The following is a 25,300-nucleotide window of genomic DNA, read 5'->3' on the forward strand; positions in this document are numbered from 1 at the left end:
GGATAATTTAAGACACTTCAGAGACAAGCAAGAGAAATAGGAAGCTCTTAAGACAGGAATCAATCATTGAACTGGAAAGATGGGCAGCATCCTTATGTTCCATCCGGGGAAATTCAGCTAGGAAAGCTCTCGCTGGAGCGAGTTCACACCTCAGTGAGGCAGTGCCAGAGAAACCTCCCTGTTTCCATTAGTGCAGTGCCATCTCTCGCAGGAGGGAACTTAACCACCACCTGTGCTGCCTTTCAGAAGCTTCTTTTGTCCTAAAGAAATGTTCTGGATTATTGAAAGTTTTGTGTTGGCACCTGGCCATTGCTAAGGGGTAGCAGGAGAAGCAGGAATTCTCTCTTTAGAGACCTCAAATTGACCTGTGTGACCTTCCTACCTCTGGTAAAAATATTCTTATCAAAATCACAGAATCATTAAGGGTTGAAAAGACTTCTGGGACCATCGAGTCCAGCCTGTTAACATGTCCCCAGCCCAGAGCACTGAGTGCCACATCCAGGGCTTCCTTAGACACCTGCACGGATGGGGATTCCAAACCTCCCTGGGCAGCCCCTTCCAAGAGCCCTTTCCTAGTGAGGGAGGATGAATCCCCTTTGTTATAACCACTGAACTTCTAGATTTCATCTTCACCCCACATTAGAGCAGAAGGAAAACCTTTCTCCAAAAGAGAATCATATCAATCCTCCAACTTTGGGATTGCACCAATGTTCCCATGCAGCCCAGCCTTGTTCCCCTCCTTTACTCCAGGTCCAGAAATACAAACCCAAAAAGCTCTGGGCAAAAGCTTCTGCTTGACAAAAACTGTTCAAACAAGCACATCACTGCACAGGAATTCACCTTCCAAATTTCATTGAGCTGAAAACGTTCTGAGAGCTATAATTCACTCCCTACTTCCATTCCCCTTTGGAGCATCACTGTGCACTGCATGAACTGCCACACAGTGCACTGCATGAACTCAGGACTAATTCTAAGCAGTTGGACCTGATTTTAGTTGCTTGCTTTTTTTTTTTTTTTTTTTTTTTTTTGCCAGCTCCTCCATTTCAGTGCCAGCAAGCAACCCAGCCACACTGGGAAACATCCTTCTTTCACTTCTATACAAGGCAAACCAAAGCATTTATGCTGGGGCATTTCTTTTTTGGCCCCTGTGAGCTAAATGGATGCTTTCAAACAGAAGCACAGCCTTCACTTTAGGTCAGTGTTTAACTGGTTCCCAAGCTTTTCTGCTGTCTCCCATTGAGCAAACAGTGGATTCCTATTTTCATGCTACAAAAGGGTTTCCTGGCACTCAATACTTTCTGTAGGATTGAGCCCTTAAGGGCAGACAAGTCTGAAAAGTTCCTACTACACTGAGCTGTGAGGTCAAACCACAGACAGCAGCATGGATCCAAAAATTTGTGTTGGAAAGGAGGTTTTCCAGGGAAATCGCCAGGTTGGACACATTAAAATAACAATAATGCCAGCAAAATCAATAGGATACAGTTTCAAAGTGAAGAAGAACACAGTTATTTCAAACAGCTTGCACTGCAGAGAAGTTAACATGGCTGAAATAAAAAAGAAACATTTTAGTACAATGAAAGGTTTCAGCTTATAGTGCTTATTTTCTTCTAGGATTGATTCCACAAAACTCTTCAAATTTGGGGTTTTTTTGGCCACCTGGCTCTGGGGTTTGTGATGTGCAAGTTCCACAAACTGAGGCAGAACAAACACCTCCTACTGCTCCCTGCATTCAGGCCAGAAGGGAGTACAGCTGCCACCAATGCATCCATGACACCACCCTTTTTCTTTTCACTCCTTGAGATGCCTGTATTGAGGGCACCTCTGCTGTGTCATGGTTTGAATTATTTTAATTTTCTAAGTGTGGTATAAGCACAGGAATCAGCTCCTTTAGCCCAGAAAATGTGTGCTGCTCTTTGGGCTAGGATTTTCCATTTGTGCCCCGTACCAGGACAGGAGTGAACATTATCCCAAACCTGTTAGACTTTCACTGCTCTTGTTTATACTCAGATACTCTTGATTCATTGTTCTTTCCAGAAGTTGCAGAGTTTCTGGAATAAAATCTTGGAAGCCACTGATTTATAAGCAGAGGTCCAGTTTCAGGGGTTAAAGATCCAGGGAACTGATGCTGAAATGCACAGTTGCCTTAATTTTAGCTTATATTTTGAAAGTAAAAATCACACCCATCATTCAGCTCTCTGATGCCTTGCAGGAAAACAACAAATGTCATAAAACACTGGAGGCAGCTCCAGCTTTGGAATATCAGAGATTCCTCAATATTTAGCAAAACAGCCCCTATGAAATAAAGTTTGCCTGGGGAGTGGGGAGAACCTGAGACACAGAGATTAAATAATGTCTTCTATGAGCACAGAATCGACCCCAGACATCCCAAATAACCTCCTGCTCTGCCCTCTTGGCTTTTCCTTTCTTGTTGGTGCCACATGTCTGAGCCAGCTGTAATACTTCTGCTCCTTTGGGTTCTCAGCAAGACTCAGAGCTGGTCTGTGCAGAATAATGACCCTGTCACAGTCCAACATGGTGCCTTTAAATTCAGTGCTGGTGACCCCTGGCAAGGTACAAGGGACACTTGCTGCTGGAATTACTCCTTGGATATGTTCCTGTACTTATTTCTCCCCATATACTACAGCATATTTCACAAATATGACATTTATTTGAGATTGAGGTAACAGTGCAGGAGTATGGGAAGACAAGTGTGGAGGGCTGGGAGCCCTTGGCACAAGAGCCCTCTGCACTCCCTTGGAGGAGGGAGACCTAGTGCCAAGACAGCTTTCCCCAGAGATAAGCAACCTTCCTCGGGGTCATGGTGACAAAGTGAACCACCCCCGTCATGCCTCGTTTCTATATGGCAATATCCTGTACTCAGTTGGCTAGTTGGTTTCTACCCCACCCCCTGCCTTTCCCATAAAAAGCCCCTGTTTCTACCCTTCAGCAGGGAGTATTGTCCTTGGCTTCCCCTTCACAGGGGCTGCTGGACAAGAAAAGTTACCTCTGTGGAAGTGCCGTACGAGGCTCCTGTCTCTCTGTCCCTGAGTTCTGCCTGGGTGATTTCACAAAGAGCTGAATCACAAGAGCTGGAATCTCTTGTAGCTGAGAAATCACTACCCTTGATGGAATCACTTGCTGCCCAGGCAGGCTTGCCATCGCCCCTGGAAGAGCTGTTCCTTGCAGGATGCTCTATCTAGGAATGGATAGAGGACACCGGCTTGTCCACCCCCGGCTCACTGGAAGCAATAGACAAGGATGAATCATAAAATGAATCATGGAGGGATTTGTGTAGGAAAAAACCTTCAGGATTATCTATTCTCCTCCCCCTGCCATGGGCAGGGACACCTCCCCCTATCCCAGGTTGCTCCAAGCCCCATCCAACCTGGCCTTGGACACTTCCAGCTGCTCTGGGAATTCCATCCCAGACCCTCACCATCCTCACAGGGAGGAATTCCTTCCCAATATCCCATCCATCCCTGCCCTCTGGCAGTGGGAAGCCATTCCCCCTTGTTCTGTAATTCTCTTGTCCCAGTCCCTCTCCAGCTCTCCTGAAGCCCCTTTGGAAGGGGCAGTTCCTTTGAGTGTTCACTCTCTCAGGCTGAGGATTTGCTGACTTATTCCATGTAATGTGGTATATTGGGAATGTCTCTGTTTTCAACAAAGTTGCTCCCTTGCATTTAGCTCCATTCCAAGTCTTTAAAACCAGCTGCTCATTTGTGGTCAGCTTAAATTTCACTGTAACTCCATTAGGAAAAGGCAAAAAGCGCAGAATGAGAAATAATTAAAACCCTTCTAATGTGTTAAACGAGGGGGTGGGGGGAGGGAGTGGAATATCAGTGCAAGGTCTTCCAAGTTTCAGATTAACTTTATTATTTGGTGCAAATGAGAAGCCTGTCTTTAACAAATTCATCTGAGGTCCTGGTGGTCCCTGAATTCCCTTGTGCTGGTGTGACTGCAGTGCCTGGCTGTGGGAAACAAGGAGCTCTGACTCCTCAGGTGTTCCCCACTGCCTGCAAACCATCCAAAACCCATGGAAAGCAGCAGCAGCAGCTTAAAGAAAATCAGGTTTTTCTGTCCAAAGAACAATTCCGATGGCTGCATCATCAAAAACAGGACAGCTGCTGTTTTGTTCATAAAAAGCCCAGATGGAGAGCATCTCCCAGCTCTGCTTGAAGCACTATTCCCTGTGCTTTAATCTCAGTTTTGCTGATGTTTGTAAAGCATTGCAAGAGGCAAGAGTTCGATGACTCCCATCTGAAATAGGACTTTTCTCTTTATTCCCAGCTAGGAAAATTCCCAACATCTTGGGAATGCAACCTGCACACCGAGGTAGCGCATCTGATAACAAATCTCCTTCTCAGGAAGGCTGCCTCCTTTCCTGGTGCTCCAGAAGATTGCATTTCATCTGCAGGAGTGCTGGAAACAGCGTTAGGATATTACAGTAAATATCTCTGTGGGTGGAAAACAACCCAAGCAAAATTCTTCCCTCTCTGCAGTCAAGCAGAGATTGGATCCATTAATTTACCTCAAATTCCTCTGATTTTGTAATGCAGGTTTCACTGCAGGAAACAGATAAAATGATATCCACAAGGCACATAGGAGAGAAAAGTAATGTATTCATTTTCTATTTCCATGGATTTATTGCTATTTAAAGACACAGGGCACTGGTGTGGTGGGGAACTATGGTTTTGCTGGTTAGGAGCCAGGCACAGCAGGGAACTCGGATGAGACTGGCTTACCAGGGAGGCAGACTTTTATGATTATCCCAGTTTTTCGTTCTGCATTCACAGATATTTCCTGACACTGACTCATCAGACTGGGAAGATGTCCAGGACTCCAAACATCAAGGTCAGGAAAGCACGTGATGAAGATGCTTGTCAAGACCTCCTGCCTGAGCTGGATTTGGCCAGGACCCCCTTAAATAAAGCAGTGAGATCTCATGAAACCAGGATAATATCTACCAGCTCAGACCTGGCTCACATCTTGTGGAGTCAAAGTGGGTCCTGCTGATGGACAAAGGGAGAGGGGATGGGCAAAGCAAAATGTGGTCACTGCTGTTATGGATCTTTAGACCTGAGGGAAAAAAGCTGGTTCCAAAGTTAACTGAGAGATCCATCCCTGACCTGACTTTCTCTCACCCCGAGAACCCTTCACTTGCATGGAGCAGTGAGTGGCTCAGTTTTTATTAAAGTGAGACAGTAGGAAGGTCTCAGGGGGCAGCAGGGACTGTTGAGTTGGCAACTCAAGGAGTTTAGAAAAGCTTGTGATTTAACCCCGGATGAATTCACATTTTCTGAGTAATCTTCAAAAGCAGAGCTCATTGCCATGCAGCAGCAGCAATGCTCCCAAATACCAGTCTTCCACAAGTACTGGTGACTGCTGCCCAGCTCTGCCTCCAGCCAGACCTTCCAGGCTGCACCAAGGCAAGGAGCAGAGCCTTGTTTTGGGAGCAAACCTGGAAATCCAGACAGCCTTGAAAATCCTGGGGAGAAAGGATCAGGCTCCATTGCAAAGAAAGGAGCAATTTGCAGAAAATAACTGTGGATTTCTACAGCAACACTGCTGATTTCTCTTGTTCAAATCCATGGGTTTAGAAGCTGCTGTGAAAACCTAAAGCTTTTTGCCTGAAGCAAATTTATCCAGAGGGTACATTATATCCAGGATTTCTTCCTTCAGATAGGTGCTGGCAAAGCAAATGCAGCTTCAGCAACGTTGGACTTTTGTTCTCAGTAAAATAACTTGGCTGGTGGATCAGCATTTGACTGTAAGTACTCCTGTCACCCCACAAAACATTTGAAATGAAGGGATGCTGGACTGTGCTTTTAGAGCTGGGTCCAACAGCCAGCTCCAAACCTGAGCAGTGTCTGAGCTCTCAAGGGAAGGCCTGGCTGGGTCACAGCTCAGATCTTTAAATCTTTCTGGGGCTGACTTGGTTTTTCTCTGGTTCTTCCATGTGCTGGTGCCAGCCAGGGAATTGTATTTCTGTGAATGGTGATGTGCTTTTAGTCGTAGACCCCAGTCCAGGGGAATTTTTACTGCAACAAAACCTTTTCCCACAGTTAGTTTTCCCAGGGAAAGGAAAACCTTCTTGAGCTCCAGATTAGGGAAATGACCAGTCAGTAACATGGACAAAGCCTGAAAAAGGTGAAAGCATGTTATATTAACATGAATTGACAGTATTTTTAAGAGGAGGATGGGAAAGAATTATCTATTTTGATGAAGAAATGATAAAAATACCTGAAAAAGAGAGAAAGTGTTTAATTGTATGTGTAACATATGCAAATGTGCATATCACACCAGAAATCAGGTGAAGGAGAAATTGTATGTTCTTGAAACTTGTAGAAATCCTGGTCTTGGAACTTCCCTGATCCACCTGAAAATAGACTGGACTTGGAGGGGCACAGGAGAGAACAACACCCACTAAAGTCCTGTGTCACTGATTTCTGACAGGCTCTGAAATGCATCAACTGATCCACCACACCCTGATTCGGAAAAGGACTTGAACTGATAACAATTGAAAACCAAAACCAGTCATTTTGTATTTTGCTTAATAAAAGGATTTCTGGAATAGACAGCCTTGAGAAGGGCAGGATTAGGAACCTTCCCCCATTTAATAAAGCTGTAAAAAAATCATTTTTGTCAGGACTGAGGGGAAGTTCCTTCCAAATCAACCTGCACTAAGATCTTCTACAGCCCATACCTCCCTGTCCTATCCTGTTGGGATCTGATCCCAGATCCCCATTTGTGGCTGAGGCAAACTTTGAATCCTAATTGTTATGCTGCCAAACAGTTATATTAATTAATGCTCCTCATCCTCCTACCCCATGTGCCTGGCAGATTTCCATCAATACTTTCAGCCCATTGTGTAGTGAAGTAAAAAATGCAGCTCTGAGACAGAGAACAAGTCCTGTTGTGCACAGATTACATGCTGTAGATTTTTCTTTCCCAAACTGTGAGGCATCCACAAACTGTTCATATTCAGGTTTTAATTAATAGTGCAGCTCAGCTCTTAAAATGGCTGTGTGGTGATTTTGATCAACCTATTTAAGGTGGGATCCCGCTTCAAAATTGGCCCAAGTTTCTAATAATTTCTAAGAGCAACTTCCTTTCTGTAAGCAAAGAGAACTACTTTTCTTCCAAACTCTTTCCATCAGTAGATATTGATCACTTAACCAAGCCAGCCTTTCAGACGTGAAAAGCCTTTGATTAAAATTTCCCTTGGCAGTGCCTTGGATTAGATATTTTATCATCATCATGAATACTAAACCCCCATAATGAAAGAAAGGAAATTAAACAAGAAGCAGTAACCTGATGGAAGAAGTGGAAAATTGTGCACTAAATGCCAGACACACTCTTAGATACTCCTGGCCCACGTTACATATTGTACAGTCAGTTAAAAGAAAATCTCAGGGCTAAAAAAGTTCTATTTAATTTAAGCATTCTGAGTAGCACCTGTAAATCTTACTGGGTTTGTTAAGAGGCTGCAGATTTTCTGCTGTGCTCTTGTGATTGGAATTCTCTCTCTGGCTCAAAAAACTGAGATGGTTTTGAATAGCAAACAACCTGTCCACCACAAAATCTGCTCTGATACTGCTGAAGTGTCAGCTTTCTCTGTCTTTTTACCAGAAAACTCCCCACCACATGGGGAGAGAGCTGATATTTGGGATAAATGCCACTGCAGATGAGTCAGCTGCAGAGGAGGGGAGCATTGCTCAGGTAACTTTCTGTAGAAAGAAAAAAAAATCTCTTTCAAGATTCAACAAAAAGGCAGAAGGCAGCACTTCATTTAGCAGGGAGGCAGCAGTGATGATCAGACATGACAAAGGAAGATGGGGGTTTTTGTGTTATAACCAGGAAAAAATTGAATCTATTGCAAGTGATCCATTCTGGCCCTGATAAAGTATATCAGTGGCTGGTTTAACTTATTCTTTTGAGGTTCTTTAATCTGTTTCAGCAAGGAACTCTTTGGGGGACAATCCCACTAATGCCACAGTCGGTTTGGTTGTGTGTTTCTCCAAAACAACACCCATTTTTAAGTTAATGATGCAGAGTTGCAGCCACAGTGATTCAGAGAAAATGAAAGAGGAAGAGCAACAGTGCTAAGACCAGGTGGTTTCAAACCCACAAGATTTAATGCTGATTTATATGTCCCCCTGGGCAGCAATACGAAGGCGACAGCTGACTCAGAGTTTCTTGTTAAGCAGGATTTGAGTGTCTAATTCTCACATCTGTGGATAAAACTTTGTTGTAAAGGAAGAGGTCAAGGGATGCACAAGCCATAATTTCCTATTTAATTCCATTGTAATGATATGTGGAAAGGACTCCCCTACTGGAATAAGTAGTAAAGTAGGTATGTTTATTCCAGTGCTGGGACTCATGGGGGATAATTCTTCCAAAGTCACGCGTGCCAACAGCTGCACTCAGCTTGGTACATATCGGGTTACAAGTTCCATATTCATTGAGTTTCCCAATACACCTATACATATTCATCACCTGGCCCCACCCAGCCTCACCTCGTATTACAATGAGCCCAAAAGTCATTGACATCCGCGTTGTGCTTGTGCAGTGTTGTCTGGTGGTCGTGGGCAGAGGTCTTCGGGATGAAGTAAGGGTCTTCCTCAGATGAAGGAAAGGGTCTGCCTCCTTCTGAACTTTTCACCTTGATTCCCTGCGCATGCTCTTTATGTCCTTGGCCCAAGTCCAAACTTCAAGGCTGGTTTAAGTTAGTTTTAGGTTCGAAAACAGGATCTTTGGTCAAGATTCTTTCCCTTTATCAGTAGTCTAATATCTTCTCATCCTGCTTTGGTAACCACAGTAAGTGTTGAGCAAGCTGTATGCATTGCTTTTAACAAACAACTTCTTAGCAAATCATTTAACCTCTGCTTCCCCCTCCTCCCCCTGATTCAGTAAGGTGAGCTTTAATTAGAATTGTGTCTGCAGAACGGCTGTGACTAGGGTCACGGTATTTTTGAATCCCACTCTCAGCAGAATTCTCTCAGTGGGTTTTCAAGATAGATGGATAGAGAGCTGTGCTGGCAGAATTACATCCCTGAAAGGTTAAACCTGTCAGAATGCAACCTGAAACACAGAGCATTAACTCTGCCCTTTATTGAGGTAAATATTTATTGGCCCTGCAACAGCAACCTGCCCAGGGTGCTCCCAAATCCCTGCAGAAGATGTGGAAGCAGCAACACCTCCAGGAGCCGAAGCTGCCCAGACTTCCATTTGCTCCTCTCCCCATTTCAGCTCCCAGCTTACAACGTCTTAATGATAACCCAGCCACAAACAAGCTGGCTGTTCATCCAGCGTGAAATGATTTTTTGAATTTGTATCCATTATCTGAGGCAGAAAAGGCCCTGCTCTCCTGTGCCCTGCTCTCCTGTGCCAGCAAAGAGCTTCCAGTAACACCAGGATGACTGGAAAAGAAAGCTGGATCTGGCTTTGTTTTGCTAACTCTGTGGAGCTGCTTTGCAGCTTCTTCAGGATGTTATTTTCTTTCAGCTAATTACTTGGGTATCATGGTCTCCCTAAAGCATCAGGTAAGAGAGTTTAGCCATTTAGAACTCGTTAACGACTGACATTCAACGGAACTGTGATTCCTTAGCAGGAAAACCAGAGGTGCTGTAGGAAACACTGCTTTGCAGACCTTAATATTCTTTGAGGCAGCAGAAGATGTAATTCCTGCAGCCACATTCCAGCTGAAGACACAACTGGCAGGTACGTCCATGTTTTCCCAAGCTTATCCCTGAATGGATGAGGTTGGAAGGGACCACTGGTGGTTTGTAGTCCAACTCCTCTGCTCAAGATCGCATTTCTCAGGATTGTGGCACAGGACTGTGGCACAGGACAAAGCCTGGATAATAATGTCACACTGGTAGTGTCCACCTCAGATAAAAGAATTCTTTAGCAGAGAAATTGACCTTTTAAAGAAGTTCTTCAATTATATTCTCTTCTGTTTAATTGCTGCTTGCACAGAGATGAACTTTTGGTTAATTCTTAGTCCTGATGGTGGCAGTTGAATAACTGTCCCCTCTTCATGTGTGTGTGGAGACTTGTCCTTTGAGCTTAAAGCATATCAGTGAGGCAACTATAACTAATTCTATTTTAGTGGTTATTTTCAATTATGTCAGGAAAATTAATCCACCAGCACCAGAGGTTTATGTTCAAAGAGGAGACAGAGGAGTCCTGTTACTTTATTCGAATAAAGGGAGAGGCCATGGGACATTCCCCTGGGATCTCTCAAATTTTTGGAGGGCACAGCCTCCTTTTTATCCCAATTTCCCAGCTGCATTTCCCTCTCTCTTTCCCCTTTGGCTGAGGTACTCGAGAGGTACAGACTCCCCACAATGCCTAATACCTAGGATTCCCTTCTAATGTATAACCCCCCCTTTATTTTTAGTTCTTATTGAATTTTATGGTTTTCCCATTGTTTCTTTCATCTCTTAATATCCAATTTCATTTATCAGCAAACCTACAGTTTGTTTGTAGAGACAAATCTCTTTCTATTCATCAATCAGTGGAACCCTTCTCATTGTTTCTTTTATCTCTCAGTGCTAATTTTATCAACCAGCAGGCCCAGAGCTTGTTTGTAAAGTCTCTCATTCCTTTCAATTGTAAGTATAAAAAACCCTCTTCTTTTATTAATAATTCACTTAATGGCAAGTCATAGGCAAACCCATTAATATGTAATGTAAATTAAAATAACTCTTTGATTTCTTTGTTGAAAAAGATTGATGTAAACATGGCATTTTAATCTTATTTGGAACTATGGATGCCTTGATCCTGCAATGAAATCCTCTTACAACCTCGTAATCCATCAGTATTAACTTGCTATGGACTGGGAAACACTGCACAGTGCCAGATGTTTGTGAAGCTGCCAAAATCAGAAGGGATTATCAGCCTTTAACAACAGAAGTCAGGGAATCCCAGAATGGTTGGGGTGAGAGATCTTAAAGCTCATCCTGATATGTGGAAAGGACTCCACTACTGGAATAAGTAGTAAAGTAGGTATGTTTATTCCAGTGCTGGGACTCATGGGGGATAATTCTTCCAAAGTCACGCGTGCCAACAGCTGCATTCAGCTTGGTACATATCGGGTTACAAGTTCCATATTCATTGAGTTTCCCAATACACCTATACATATTCATCACCTGGCCCCACCCAGCCTCACCTCGTATTACAATGAGCCCAAAAGTCATTGACATCCGCGGTTGTGCTTGTGCAGTGTTGTCTGGTGGTCGTGGGCAGAGGTCTTCGGGATGAAGTAAGGGTCTTCCTCAGATGAAGGAAAGGGTCTGCCTCCTTCTGAACTTTTCACCTTGATTCCCTGTGCATGCTCTTTATGTCCTTGGCCCAAGTCCAAACTTCAAGGAATACCAAGCACAAGTTAAACCAACATGTCCATCTCCCTAGGCAGAATTTTTTTCCCTGTGATAGATTTCCCTGTTCAACTCCAGGTAATTTGAGCAATAAGGTACTTGACTCCCTTGGGAATTGTGAATACAGGGGACCTGACAACCAATTTATTTACTTATGCTGGAAGAGTTCTGGTATTCCTTTAATGGGTGTACAAATTTCCTATTCTCCATGCAGCAGATTTTTGTAGCAGAGATTTAATGTTGGACCTCTTAATATGAAGAACAAGGTTTTATGTCTACAATAAAGACATTTTACAGCATCTCAAAGATTTCAGTCACTAGAGAGTAACAGAATCATGTAAGGGGAGCACAGGCTACCTGACCTACTCCTAGTCCTAACTTGACTTAGCATCAGTGAAAAATTTTCACATCTTTATATTAATAGAGCAACCCCAGTGACAATGACTGAGCCAATCTGTTCAGCCCTGACAGTGAGAAATCTCTCCTCCGCCTGCAAGGGCAATTAGGGTAATTATACACATGTCAATTAAACAAGGGAAAGAATAGATCAGTGTCAGTACCCTAAACCATAGCCCATCTCTTCCATCAGCAGGAAGTAACTTTTTGTATCAACATCCTTTGCATTTACTGATATCTTTTAGTCCTCAAATCTCCTGCTTTGTCCATAGAGGGTTCAAATTCTTGTTTTTGAAAAAAAACACCCCAATTGTCCATCCAGAGCTGTGAGAGCTTGTGCATGGCCTGCCCAAGTGCCACTTCATGCCAGAAAATAGCCCAGAAACACAAAACACATCATCTAGTATCCTCCTAAAAATTGTATCCTAAGCTGGGGGTTAGGATAAATAAATCCACAATTTTCTCATACATCTCTCTTTCTGTTTGTACTGTTCTAGTAGGTGTGAGGAACTGCTGGCAGTTTGGAGGCTGCAAAGGCTCTGAGTGCCTGCAAATGAAGCACAGTGTGGAATTCACAGGTTTTAAATAAAACCCTCAGCTGATGACACTGAGAGCATTTCACCAAACAAGTCCGTCACAGCTCAGAGACCTCCAAGGATCCAAACATTGGAATTTACACTTCCAAATCTATGCAAATCACGAAAGGATTCTTTTTGCTTTCTTCTTAATTCTTTTACTGTGTGACATATTCCACTCTTTAATGTCTGCATTTCTGAAGTTCAAAATGAGTGAAAAAAACTCATCCAAGCAGCCCCTTGGATGGGACACACAAACCTGATTCTTACTGGGCTGAGCCTCAGACGGAGGGGATCTCATGAAATTTGCTAAAATAAATCAGGAATCTTCAGAATTGCTGGAAAAGCAACCTTGCTTAAGGAAACAAAAGAAATAGAGTTTAGCAGGAAAAAAAGAGGCCAAATTCTAATGAACTTGGATTTATTGAAATGTATGCAATTGATTTCAGTGGGAGCAGTAGTTGGCTAGGAATAGATCTGATTAATTAACAATAATGATATTTTGGCAGACTCCTCCAAAGTCCCAGAGGAGCAGTCCATGCAATTACTGCTGCAAAATCATCATAAATATTTGGCTGCCTTTTTTTCTATGAAATAAAAAGGCTGTAGAGAGCTAATGGTTTGGGGGAGCCCTTTATGCAGAAGAGGGACCATGATTAAGCACCAGAGTGCCATGGACAAAGAATGTGACATCACAGAAGTCCATGGCAACATTCCACCCATTTCTGTAGGATGAGGTTTCACTTTTGATGGTTTGTGAAGGTGGGAAGTTTTGCCCAGTAGCAGCTTTGTGCCAGCACCTGATCAGCAAACACATCTGTTCCAGCTTGTCCAGACCTTTCGCTGGAAGCACCGGCTGCCTTGTGAACTGAATTCGCAAATCCCTCCTGCCCTGGGTTCTGATTGAAATTCTGTGAGTGCTTTAACTTGCAACCTGGAGAAACAACAAAACAAAAGGGAAAACAAACCTGATTAATGGAATTGAAGTGATGGAAGAGGGGAAAACTTCTGGCTATTTTAAGGAAGTTTTTGGTTTGTTTTTTTATCAACAGCCTGCTAAGGGTTAGTTGCTGGCTCTACTGACTACAGGTGGAAAAAATAAATTATTACCAGACTTCTTAATAACATAAACCATTTCTAGGCTTGGAAGTCTGTTCAGAAGTACCTGATTAAGCATGTATCTTGTGATCCGTGCTCCCTAAAATGAACGTACTGCTGTTGTTTCATTGACCCTTTTTATCTTGGATAAATCAGAGTATCTCACCTCTGTGCCTCACCTCAACCCAACTCCTCCTGAGACAGTAAGATCCAAACCATCCTGGACATATGTAGCAGTGACAGAGGAATGGCCAGGAATTCCTCTGTCTGCTGTTTCCCCAAATCCAGGTTTCCTTCCCTGCCCGGCTCCTGTGACCATTCAGCATCTGGCCCATTTTTGCAGCAGTAATTTGGGATGGATCTGCATTGCTCAGATAAAGCCCCATTTATTTCCCATATCATTGGCTCTGAGGGATAATTGGAACACAGTCCTACAGTTTGGCTCCTTATAAATACCAGTGAGAGTGGAGAATATTGCCTTTTGAATTATATTTATGCTCATGTCTGAATTATATTATATTGAACACATTTTGGTGCCCACCCAGTGTGTTGTAACTGCACCAGTGGGGAGCTGCCAACTCTGTTGTCTGATGATTGACCTACTGTGGGATTAGATCAGGGAAAAATCAGAGAGCCCAAGATATCCAAGACTAACACCTTCAAAATGCTCCTGGAATTCCTTTTAGGTAACCACAAATATCCTTACTGATATTTTAACAGACTTTCAGGAACAATGCAATATTAATTAATATTTTGCCTAAAGAGTTTGGTACATTTGGTACCATGACTTTTTCACCTCTAGATCATGGCAAAAGTAAGGAAGAGGACCCTGTGACAGAACAAAATTTCTCATCTTCTCAGGGGGGAAAGCAAAAAACAGGGGGGTAAGAAATCAAAGAAATTTAGAGGCTGCTAATGAAGAAAATCATGGAGCCTCTTTGGAGGCTGTAAAGAGCTTTAAACCAAGGCAGGATGTTGGTGTGGAGATCATTGATGTAATTTTCTGTCTGCATTTTGAGACAGTCATGCCTTGCTTGTGACTGTTGCTGTGCCATGTAATAAAACCTTTCCATCTCATGCTTCAGCACAGTTCACTGTCCAGCACACATTATACCCAAACATGCTAAGACAGGCAGCAGAGGAGAAGAGAAAGGAAAGCAGAGCAATACTATAAAAAAAGCTATTTGTTAAAAGTGGTATTGATCCTCTCCCTCTGATTTCCTACACATAACTTGCTCAGGTTCCCTCTGCAAATGCTTATCCCATTAATACATCTGCCTGGAACATTTACTGCCAGTTTGTGACAGTTTAAGGCAGTGAAAGCCATGAGCAATGTGGTGTGGCCCCAGACTTTAAAACAAACTAATCACTTGTGACTGCAAGGCAAGCGAGAGTGTTAATTACCTCCAGTATTAACTTTTGACCTCTGTTATGGGGAAAATTGCAATAAACCCCACTCTGACCTCGCTGTCTTTGAAGAAGAAAGGCTTTTAGAGGCTGATTCTTCAGCTGCAAAACTTTCAGAGCACTTCATGCATCGGCACATCCTCACTGGTATCCACTGGGATGAAGGATGTTGATTAATTGATTAAATCTTGCTGATAGTGCTCTGAGACTTCACAGAAAAGGCATATTGAAGAGGAGAACTTAATCCAAATAAGCTTGGATACTGCATTTAATCTCTTCTATCTGCCCAGGAATGATGAAGACTTTGCAACAAATCCTGCTGGGATGGTGGGGATTTGGTATTTGGCATTTTTACAGCTCAGCCATCTCTCAGCATTTACCCTGGTGTGTATGTGCTCGTCATGGTGACATGTTCTACTCCTGGAGTCTAAAATGAGCAAGATCCTATTAGCAGTGGGAACTGAGTGTGACTGGGGAGAGAATTGGAGGTGTTCCAGTCATGCTAGTAATACTTTTTGCTTGGAGACAATAACAATACAGTTATGTTAATTTTTTGCTTGGCACATCCAGTGTGCCATAATGATGGCCTTAAGTGTTTTTAGGAGGGCTTAATGCACACACTGGGGTTCTGCAAAGCAGCTGTCAGAGTTAAAAGCAGGACAAATTAGATGGTTAATCAGCATGTGAATGCATGAGGAGCCTGTCTGCAGACCAGGCACTGCTATTTTTAAACCCCTGGGGAGCTCTGCCACCAGATGGGGGTTTTTTTTGAGCTATGAGTACTCCTCAGAACAGTTTGGTTTGGGCCTTACACAATCTGTAGTGACTTTGTGAATACCCTCTACAACTGCTTGGCCTGGCTCCTCATTTTTCAGGTAGGGACCAATCAAGACTAAGAAAGTAAAGGCAAATCCTATAAGTTTGTCATGTTGGATGGAGCTTGGGCCTTATGAGGATATTTGGCCTCATTTTACCTGTCCTGACCCTTGAGATACACCAAGAATAGTTCAGAATGAGATGCCCTGGAAGTGTCCAAGGCCAGGTTGGACCGGGCTTGGAGCAACCTGGGATAGTGGAAGGTGTCCCTACCCATGGAATGATACGATCCTCAAGCTCCCTTCTAACCCAAACCATTCCATGATTCTAAGTATTTAAAGATGCAAACTCACTGATTTTGGAAGTTAAACACCTGAATATGAATCCAGTTTCTGCATCCCTTTGTGAGCCTGGATTTTTAACCTCCAGTTAATTCTGGAAGTAAATAAACCACTTCACAGCTTGAGGTTATCTGAAAACTGCTAAGTGGGGTTTTGTCATATTTACTTTAAACTTGACCAAAACATATACAGACTCCAAAGATAGGATGTTAGAAGGAAGTTGAAGGTGAAAACATCTGTCATTCAGTAATTTTTCTTCCTGTGTCTCCAATGTGTTAATTTTTCTCCCTGCTCCTAAATAAATAGGGGAAACAATTTCCATTAAAAGTGGAAGAGCTGGAAGGATGAGTGGAAGGTTTTCTACTCTGAAATCTAAATTCCTTAGTCTTCAAAATCACTTCCCAAGTGCTCAATTGTCTCGTGTTCCACCTCCATGACTGCCTTGGTTTGAAAGACAGATGTCTGCTAAGGAAGCCAGGAGCCTCCCTTGGAATGGAAAACGCAACCCCCTTCCCTCTGAATTATCATAATTTTGAAATTAAGGGTTTTCAGGCAAAGATATGAGGAACAGGAATAACAGTTCTGTACTTATATATATAACCAGTCAAACAAACATCAATAACTATGGCAGGAACAGCAAACAATCACAAACCCAGTCCCAGCCTTCTCGGCTGTCAGGCCCTTTCCCCTCGGGTGCAGTTCCGCTCGCAGCCGGCAGGGGCGCTGGCGGCTCCCGGTGAGCAGGGCAGGTGCGATGGTTCCCCCGCGGCTGCAGGGGGCGCTCCGGAGCGAGCTCGGGGAGCACGCGGCGCTGGCGGCCTGGGATCCCGGGAAGGGATGGAACAAAGGCTTCACAAACCCCTGGGCAGCCGATCCCGGTGTCCGGCTGGACCCTCGGGAACAGCAGGCTGGAACAGCAAGGATGAGCACAAATCCTGGGTGGCAGACGAGATGTATCAAACTCCAGAGCTGCAGCAGGAACCCTGGGATGTCTCGGCAGGCAAGGGGTGCAAAGCTACAGTGTAGCGAGGGCTCAGAGCAATGGCAAAGGAGCGGCAGGGGCAGGGTGGCCACGGCCCGGCTCCCAGCGGGGCAGGGGAAGGCGGGCTTGGGACCCCAGGTTCCCCTGAAGTATCCGAGCAGATGGTGAAAAGGTCCCTCTTTCAGTGAGGTAGGGTGTTAAATAGGGGCCCAGTGCAACAGCCGCTCCAGCGAGCAAGCTCTGCTCACGGTAGAAGGAAGGTAGCAGAAAGCAGAAGCCTGCAGCGGCGATGAATTCTCTGCACAATGACAGCACCCTCCCTCCCCACTGAACTGGGAGAACAAGAGAGCTAGGGGCTCCACCCAACCTCCTTTTCCCAGTCCAGATCTCACAGCATCTCTGCCCCACACAAGAAAACCCCAGGTAAAAGAGGGTAGCCAGCTGGACCCCTCCGCCTGTGGCCAGGTCTTTTGTCTCTCTTAAATACCCAATCTTTAGTGTCTCTTGGCAACATATGGGGAAAGTTCTTTAAGAGAAAGAGAAAAACAAAAGGAGAACTCCAAAAACCCCAACAATGACCATATTATCTTCTAAGACATCTGCAATGACTTTATTATTAATGGGCAATGTAATGATTTTCCTCTAGCAAACTTCCCCAGGACTTTACTCTGAGCAAGACAATAATATTTACTCTCACCAAAACAAAATCTCATCAAGAATTTTGACATTTCTTTTGACCATTAATTAAGCTTGAAAAGCACTTACCAGCACTACTATTAGCACTTCATGCCTGGCTAAACCTACAGAGAAGGAAGTGAAGAGAGCAATTTGATATATTGTGAAATAGATGTGCAGCGAGGAGATGATACAGAAATGTGAATACAACCAACAGAAAACTTATTTTTCTGCTTTGATCAAGAACTAAAGGCTTCTGGTAAATACTCAGAATATATTTTGCATTTGTTCTATACTCAAAATGCACCACAGCATCCTTCTGGTTATTCCTTTTTCCATTGAAAGAATTACTGGAGCAGGACTTCAGCATCTCATGTAAACGTCATTAGCACTCATGCTTCCTTTTGGGATACTGAGGGACTTTTCCCCTCTTTTCTTTGTTTTCTCTGTTTCCCCTTTCTCCCAGGAATACCATTTCTGTTTGATATGCTAAGTTCATTCCCACAGTTTGGGTTCTGAGAATCTGACATTCTCCAACAGAAACCCGTTTCATGAGAAAATCTCCAAGCCAGTCCTTTCTCTAACTACATTCAGTTTGCCTTCTGTGGGCCCAGATCCAGCAGCAATCACACAAATATCAACAAAGCTTCACAAGCTCTTCCAGCCCAGCCCACTCCTGTAGCCAAGGTTTATATAAAATTTAATATAGAGAGACATTTCTACCTTTTTCAGGGGTGCTACAGTGCTGTCCCTCTGTGGCGATCAATGGCAGTCTGATGGATTTAAACCTACAATTTGATTTGAAATTAAATTTTAAAAGATTTCAAATTTAATCTAAAAATACATTTATTTTTATTGTAAAGCTGTCTCCTAATGGATACAGGTACAAAGAAACCACTTTGCAAACACAACATGCAAAAGATGTTATTTATTTTACTAACAGTTCCTGCCAACTTTCTACCCTTGGTCCCAGGTTTAAGCTCATTTGATGGCTTTGAGGAAAGATAAGGAATTGAGGACTGTAGGTGTCTTTGGCTCATTACTAATGACTGAAAGGACAGAAGGAAAAGAATGCCTGGCAACAAAAATGCTTTATGAAGGAAATATTTAAAAGAAGTGGGATGAATTTCAAATGGATACTTGTGGCACAACTACTGACTTTATTGGAAGCAGTTTGTTTTATAGCTTGCATTGATTCTTGAGTGTCCTGGAACATTCTTTGTTTTCTCATTGTGAGTGTGCACTCTAGCAAAACCACACTGCAGTTTACTCTTCCCCAGCAGACATCCCTACTGCAGGGAGAAAACGGAAAAAAAAGGCAGAAATTCCCATCAGTTCAGAGAAAATTCTTTCCTCTGTATTTGCAAAACAAAAGCATTGTCTCGAAATTTGCAGCACAAGGTTCTGAGAATGAAAAATGATGTATTATGCATACAAAAGTCTCCCAAATTGACAGCAGCTCTTGTTAAATTTCTTTTGTCAGGGAGAAAAAAATTGTCTAAATTGCCTCACTATTTTATTAGGAAATGAAAAACAAATATCAAAGTGGTATTTCTTTTTGAGTTGTATTGTAAATGGAGTTAAATACATTGAAAAGGCAAACATGGTTTGATTGATGTGTATTATATCTCCCTATTTCTCTATATTTCCCTATTCACATCACATTTCGTTCTTCTGATTCGGACCTGGGTTCTTTTCTTACTGCTCAATATTTTTGTAGGGAAAAGACACCCCCCTTCCCAAGCTGTCATCTGCAAATCCAAAAGGAGAACTGTCTTATTCTGATGAACCTGATGATCACCACAGACCTCTCCATCTGGGCTGCAGTTCTGGCAAATATTCAGGTAGGTGAAGTAGACTTGAAGCATTTGAAATTCTCAGACAAAAACAAGTGTAAGTACTTTGCTGGACAAAGCCAGCTTAGGTACAGGCAGAATTTTAGCAAAGACTACACACTCGTGTACTAAAAATAGAAATACTTCTCCTTGAAACCTTTAGTTAGTTTTCCTAGTGCAGAAGTGGGGCAGGAAGGGAGCCATGTTATCAATCAGTCCTAGGGCCCTCACCCAGTTGGAACAGCACATCTTGTCCACTATATATTTATATTTACCCATTTCAAAAGGCTGTAGATTCATTTTTTTTTCCCTGACATGAGAAATGTTGGTGGAAGCACTGAGGGATTAGAGAGTGCCTGTGATTTGCCTGCTAAAGTAAACACGAGCCAATGCTGTAACCAGATCACATTCTTGTGGTGGGGTAAAGAGACTCTTTAATTGTCAGCCACCCTGAGAAGAAGCAAAAAGTGCACAGGGAAATAGGCTGAGCTTTCTTTAGTGTGGGAATGAAAATGTGGGACAAATGGGCCTCATTTTACCTGCCTTGATACCTGGGATACATCAAGAGTAGTTCAGGATGAGATGCCCCATCCCTGGAAGTGTCCAGGTTGGATGGGGCTTGGAGCAACCTGGGATGGTGGAAGGTGAGGCGGGGGTGGGACTGGATAGGCTTTAAGGTCCTTTCTACCGAAACCATTCTGGGATTATAAGGATTCTGCAGACAAGAAATAAAATGGATTTCTCCATTTTAGAGAGAGCAGCACTGTCCTGCCCAAGCAATCTCTGCACTTAGCATGTGTGGTGGCACTTCCAGGCAGGACTAGAACCCCACCAGTGAGCAAACGCATGGCAAAAGACCCTCCCACCCCAAAAAAACTTCACCAGGGCAAGTTCAGGGAGGGAGAAGAACAGCCCTATCAGTTCCCCTGTGCTGACTGAAGTTGGAGGAGGAGAAATGTCACAGATCTGGGCTGAGGTCACCCAGGCAGCTTTCAGCAGACACGTCCCTGGAGTCCAACCATTCCTACAGGTCATGGGAGGTCAAGTTATAACCAGGCTCTTTTCCTCTCCAGTATCCTTTCCTGCATTTGAGGACATTTCTGTGCATGCACCAGAGAGGATTTATCTGTAAATGGCAGAAAAGTTTGATAACCATGAGAAATGACAGCTGAAAATTACTTACTCTGTCTAAAGACAAACACAACTCTGTAAATGGGGTTAAAAATATTTTTTAAGAGCACAGAGATGGCAGATGGAAGATAAAGTTTTCTTCTTTTTAAAATCTCAAACACCAAGCAATATTCTGCAAAATAAAATCATTGTTTTGCCATGTTATTGTGAAGAAAGTACCTGGTGCAATGATGACTCTCCAAGTAATTTTTGGACACCATTCTGTTTTCACAAAGCAAAATTCCACATACATTGGGTGGGAGCTGGATGAGTCACCCAATATTTGCTGTAATTTTAATGCCATGTTATTTTAATGTCTAAGGGAAAGCATAAATCAGAAGTTTTCAAATCACAGGCACATTTCTGGAGCAATGTTGCAAACTCACATAGGTGAACAAGCTGAGAGTTACTGCTGAGTTCTTTTCTTTGAGTTCCTGTGCAAAGCCAGCACTGCTTTGGATCCAGCCAAGGGAAAAGGAGAAGGAATAAAATTAATATAGCTCATAGGAATCCCTAGAATTTTGATGAGAATTTCTCTCTTAATGTATTACAGTGACTTCTTGGGGAAATTTTCTGCTTTCCAACTAAACATGTTATAATATAAATAATAACGATAATAAAATCAAGCAGTTTGCATTGAGGTCTTATTTTCCCACAAGGAGTTTTGAGAAGCTGAACAGAGAATGTTCTCCAGAAGGAAAACAACTTCTGCCCAGCCAAGCAGATCTGTTGTGCTGCAAAAAGGTGCAACTCCGGCGACTTCAGCACAGCTCTGTGACCTACAAAAATGGCCAGAATTGATGCAAGAGGGAAAAATGTTGCTCTGGCTCATATAAAGAAACAGAACATTCTGTCCCAGAGTGGTTATGTAGTCCCTGCTGAGCTGAAATTCCCCTGGATAGTTTCTTTATGTCTTGGAATTCAACTTCCGGCCAGCCCAAGGCTTTATGTAACGCAGCTTTTGGTGCTCGAGGCACGAGCTCTGGCGTGCCCCAGGTCAGAGAGAGTCCACCTGCATTACTTCTGCAGGTCACTGAAGTGACTTCGGCATCAGGAAAAGAGCTGCTGGCTGGGTTAGCTAGCTGGCTTCTCGGCAGAGGAAACACGGCAGGAGCCGATGGGATCAGCTCACGTTAGCTTGGAGACAAAGGAAGAGAGAGGCTGTTCAGGTCTGGCTCCTAACAGGTTGATTGTTAGAAGTTTCAGAACCTGAACGAGCTTGCAAGGGATGGGATGGGATGGGATGGGATGGGATGGGATGCGATGGGATGCGATGGGATGCGATGCGATGCGATGGGATGCGATGGGATACTGAGGCTTTTCCCTCAGTTTTATAGGGAATTTGAAAACCCCAGTGAAAGGGGAAAACAACCAGTGAGTTACAAGCCAGGGGGAGGATACAATTTAGCAAGAACCACTGGGGTAAACCGAGAGGCGGGAGTTATAACAGAATCAATGGATGACCGAGTAACCGGGATTTTTCCCAAACTGGGGGAGGTGGCTTGGACCCGGGCCCAGCCTGGGGGGTGCGGCTTAGGCTTCTGAGCCGCCCCCTGAGTCTGACACTTCGGGGAACTCCATCCAGGGGAGGGGCTGGGATTGATTGGCATCACGCAGCCCCAGCCCCGCAGTGGGCTGGGTCACACCAACGTTTATGTGCTATTTAAATTCGATGGAAAAATCACTTTGGGAGTCTTGGTGATGTCCTGTGCTCTGTGCTTGTCTACATGCACAGCAAATTTACTCTGCAAGCTTGATGCTTTGATGTTATTTTTGAAAGCTCTTGAAGGCTGACAAGACTCATTGAGTTTGGGGTCAAGTTGGAGAGACTGAAGTGAGGACTCAGATATTTTCTGATTTATTTTAGCATCCTGTGCATGATGTAGCCCTGGGCTGTGTCCACCTCTTCCCACCTCCCTTCATACCAGTTCACTCTGGCCAAAATACGGGAATTCATAGTTTCTCCCCCTATTTTTGTTTCCTATGCAGAGAAGACATTTTTATACCATCTTTTGAACAGCTTTTGTCACTACTTTTCTTTTCTTTTGCTATTAACAATTTCTTAGACATATTTGGCTCTGGTTTCTCACCTGTATTTTGCTCTAATACAACTTTATTTCTGGTGTAAGGGAGTTCTTGATTTTCAACACATCTCACATCTCACGGTCTTTTGTCACACTATTAGAGAAAAGTTGTTTCACTGAGTTACCTCAATAATTCAACTCTTGACAGCTGATAATTTACATTTTTGCTTAGGAAACTGAAACTTCTATGACAGTTGGAAGTAAAATCAGACTGTCTGAGAGCTGGAACAATCCAGGGCTGAACTGAGATTTCTGGATAAATCAAAGTTCAGGCTTGTCCACGAGTCCCCGACTTGGACGTGCCAATGTGTGGGAGGGTTTGTGACCAAATAATTGGGGAAAATAGGTTTCTATTGAAACCATATTTCAATGCAGGAGAGACACTCTCTGTGGTTACTTACTGGCTGTAGTCCCCATCACTTTTAATTAAGTTTTAAGTGACCTTTGCTCTCAGATGCATATGGGCACCTAATTCCTGTTGGTTTGGAGCATCCGAGCATTGACCATTTTTGGAACCACCATAACAGGGCTTGGAGCATCCTGGTCTAGTGGGAAGTGTCCCTGCCCATGGCACTGAAGGGGCTTTAAGGTCCCTTCCCCCCCAACAACTTTATAATTCAGTGATTCTATGAGAAATTCTGACTATGTTCTGCATTAATACCCAAAAAAAAGGCCTTTATTTTACGGTATTTCAATGTCAAGTGGCAGAGTAGAAGCCAGACAAGAAACTGGAGAGTGTGGTGGAAGCACTTGGGGAAAAATTCCTTCCATGAGGGTATCCTGGACTGTGTATGGGATTATCCTTACAGTGGATAGATCCATCCCAAATCCCTGTTCTCACAGAAGGAGGCTCCCTGGGCTCCTTTAATAACTTCCTAAGGGTGGAATCAGCCATTGCATTCTGGTCTTCCAATGCATAGAGGCTTCCCCTGAAAGAATGATGTGGTTTAATTGGCTTTAAATTAACAGAAGAAAAGCTCATTTATTGCAGTCACATCAGCTGAAGAGTTACAAGAAATGTATGTATGTTACAAGCTACGTAACTGGGACAGAAAACAAATGAAAAACTAATCTTATTTCTGTGAAAGACCTCACATCATAGTGAGCTGCTTTATTTTATTTTATTTATATAAAAATCTGTGGATTTTTGTCAGCGAGATACTGCAGGTAGTGTTTGAGTGTGAATTGGGCTGGTTCTAATTTTGTGTTCATGAATATGTGCAGCTGAGGATGGGAAACCTTTCCTGTCTGCCTAGTTCAGAGCTTGGGTTTCTCTTCAGCCATCGCTGATCCAAATTCCCTCTCTTTGTTCTCCCCTCCCTCTCTCACATCCTGCTCACAAGATGGTCAAGAGGGTTTCTAGACAGATCTAATTGTGAAATTTAGAGATTCCTAGGGTTGAAAATTGAATTTCTCCTGCTCAGGCTGCAGAGATGCCCACTCTGAAGCATTAGTGGAGAACAAATCTGCTCAGTCATCGGTTCAGGACTTTCTATTCCTCCTCTTAACTGCATAAACTCTGTTTGTTACAAGTCTGAAGTAATGCTGAGGAGCTTCTCATGTGATTTGACTTGAAAATGCCATTAATTATTCTGAAAGTGCCACCAATTACTCTCCTGAGAGCTGGATGGGGATAAATCAAAGCCTGGGGTTGCTGTTGCTGCAACAGTGACAGCAACAAAACAGACATGTGGTGTTTTTCACTGTAATAACTTCAAAATTCAGGAGAACTTTGAAGTGCTTCAAGAATTCCTTACCCACATTACCTCACAAATAGTAAGAATTAGATTTTTAGAAAGAACTTTTTACGATAAAGTACATAAAGTACAAGTTGCAGAGAATTAGATAAAATTAAAATGATTAAGATTAAGGATCAATTGGATCCTTATTTGAACTGCAAATCTCTGGGTCAGGAATAACACCACTGAAATTACTGATATTTTGGAAGTAAGAGTTGTTTTCTGTTGAAACCTTTAAAAAAAAATTTAAAATCCCCAAACCCAAGCTTAAAAGGAAATCCTGGTGACGCAAACATTCAGCTGGTCCCAGGATAACTGAGAATCTAAAAGTGAGCAAAGGAAATCTGGTGCCAAACTGAAACCTAAAGCACCTTCTGTCTTTTGACCCCCACATACACCCAAACCCAAAGTAGAGCACTGAGAAATCAGAACTATTTTATTAATTCCCACAGACAAAGGGAAGGGAAATCTCTCCCAAGGAGTTCTGTGGGTGTAATACAAACTCATTATTGCACTTAGACTTGGCCTTTCTGGCTGTTGTTCCCTTTTTTGGTGGAAAATTAGGCACCTTTAAGAGAGGAAATGTGCAATTTAAAAGGATGGCTGCTGTCGGTGGTACCTGGGCTCCCTCTCCTGGCTCTCCCTGCTTTGCGGCTTTTCCTGCTGATTTCCAGACCTCACCCTTGTTGCAGCGGGGATACTTGCAACACGCGTATCAGATAACGAGGCCCGCGGAAAAGAATATATGGACCGATTCTTGGTAGATATTTTCAGAGATGTTTATTTTCCTTGCTGCATGGC

Source organism: Corvus cornix, chromosome 22, assembly GCF_000738735.6.
Source record: "Corvus cornix cornix isolate S_Up_H32 chromosome 22, ASM73873v5, whole genome shotgun sequence".
NCBI lineage: Eukaryota > Metazoa > Chordata > Aves > Passeriformes > Corvidae > Corvus > Corvus cornix.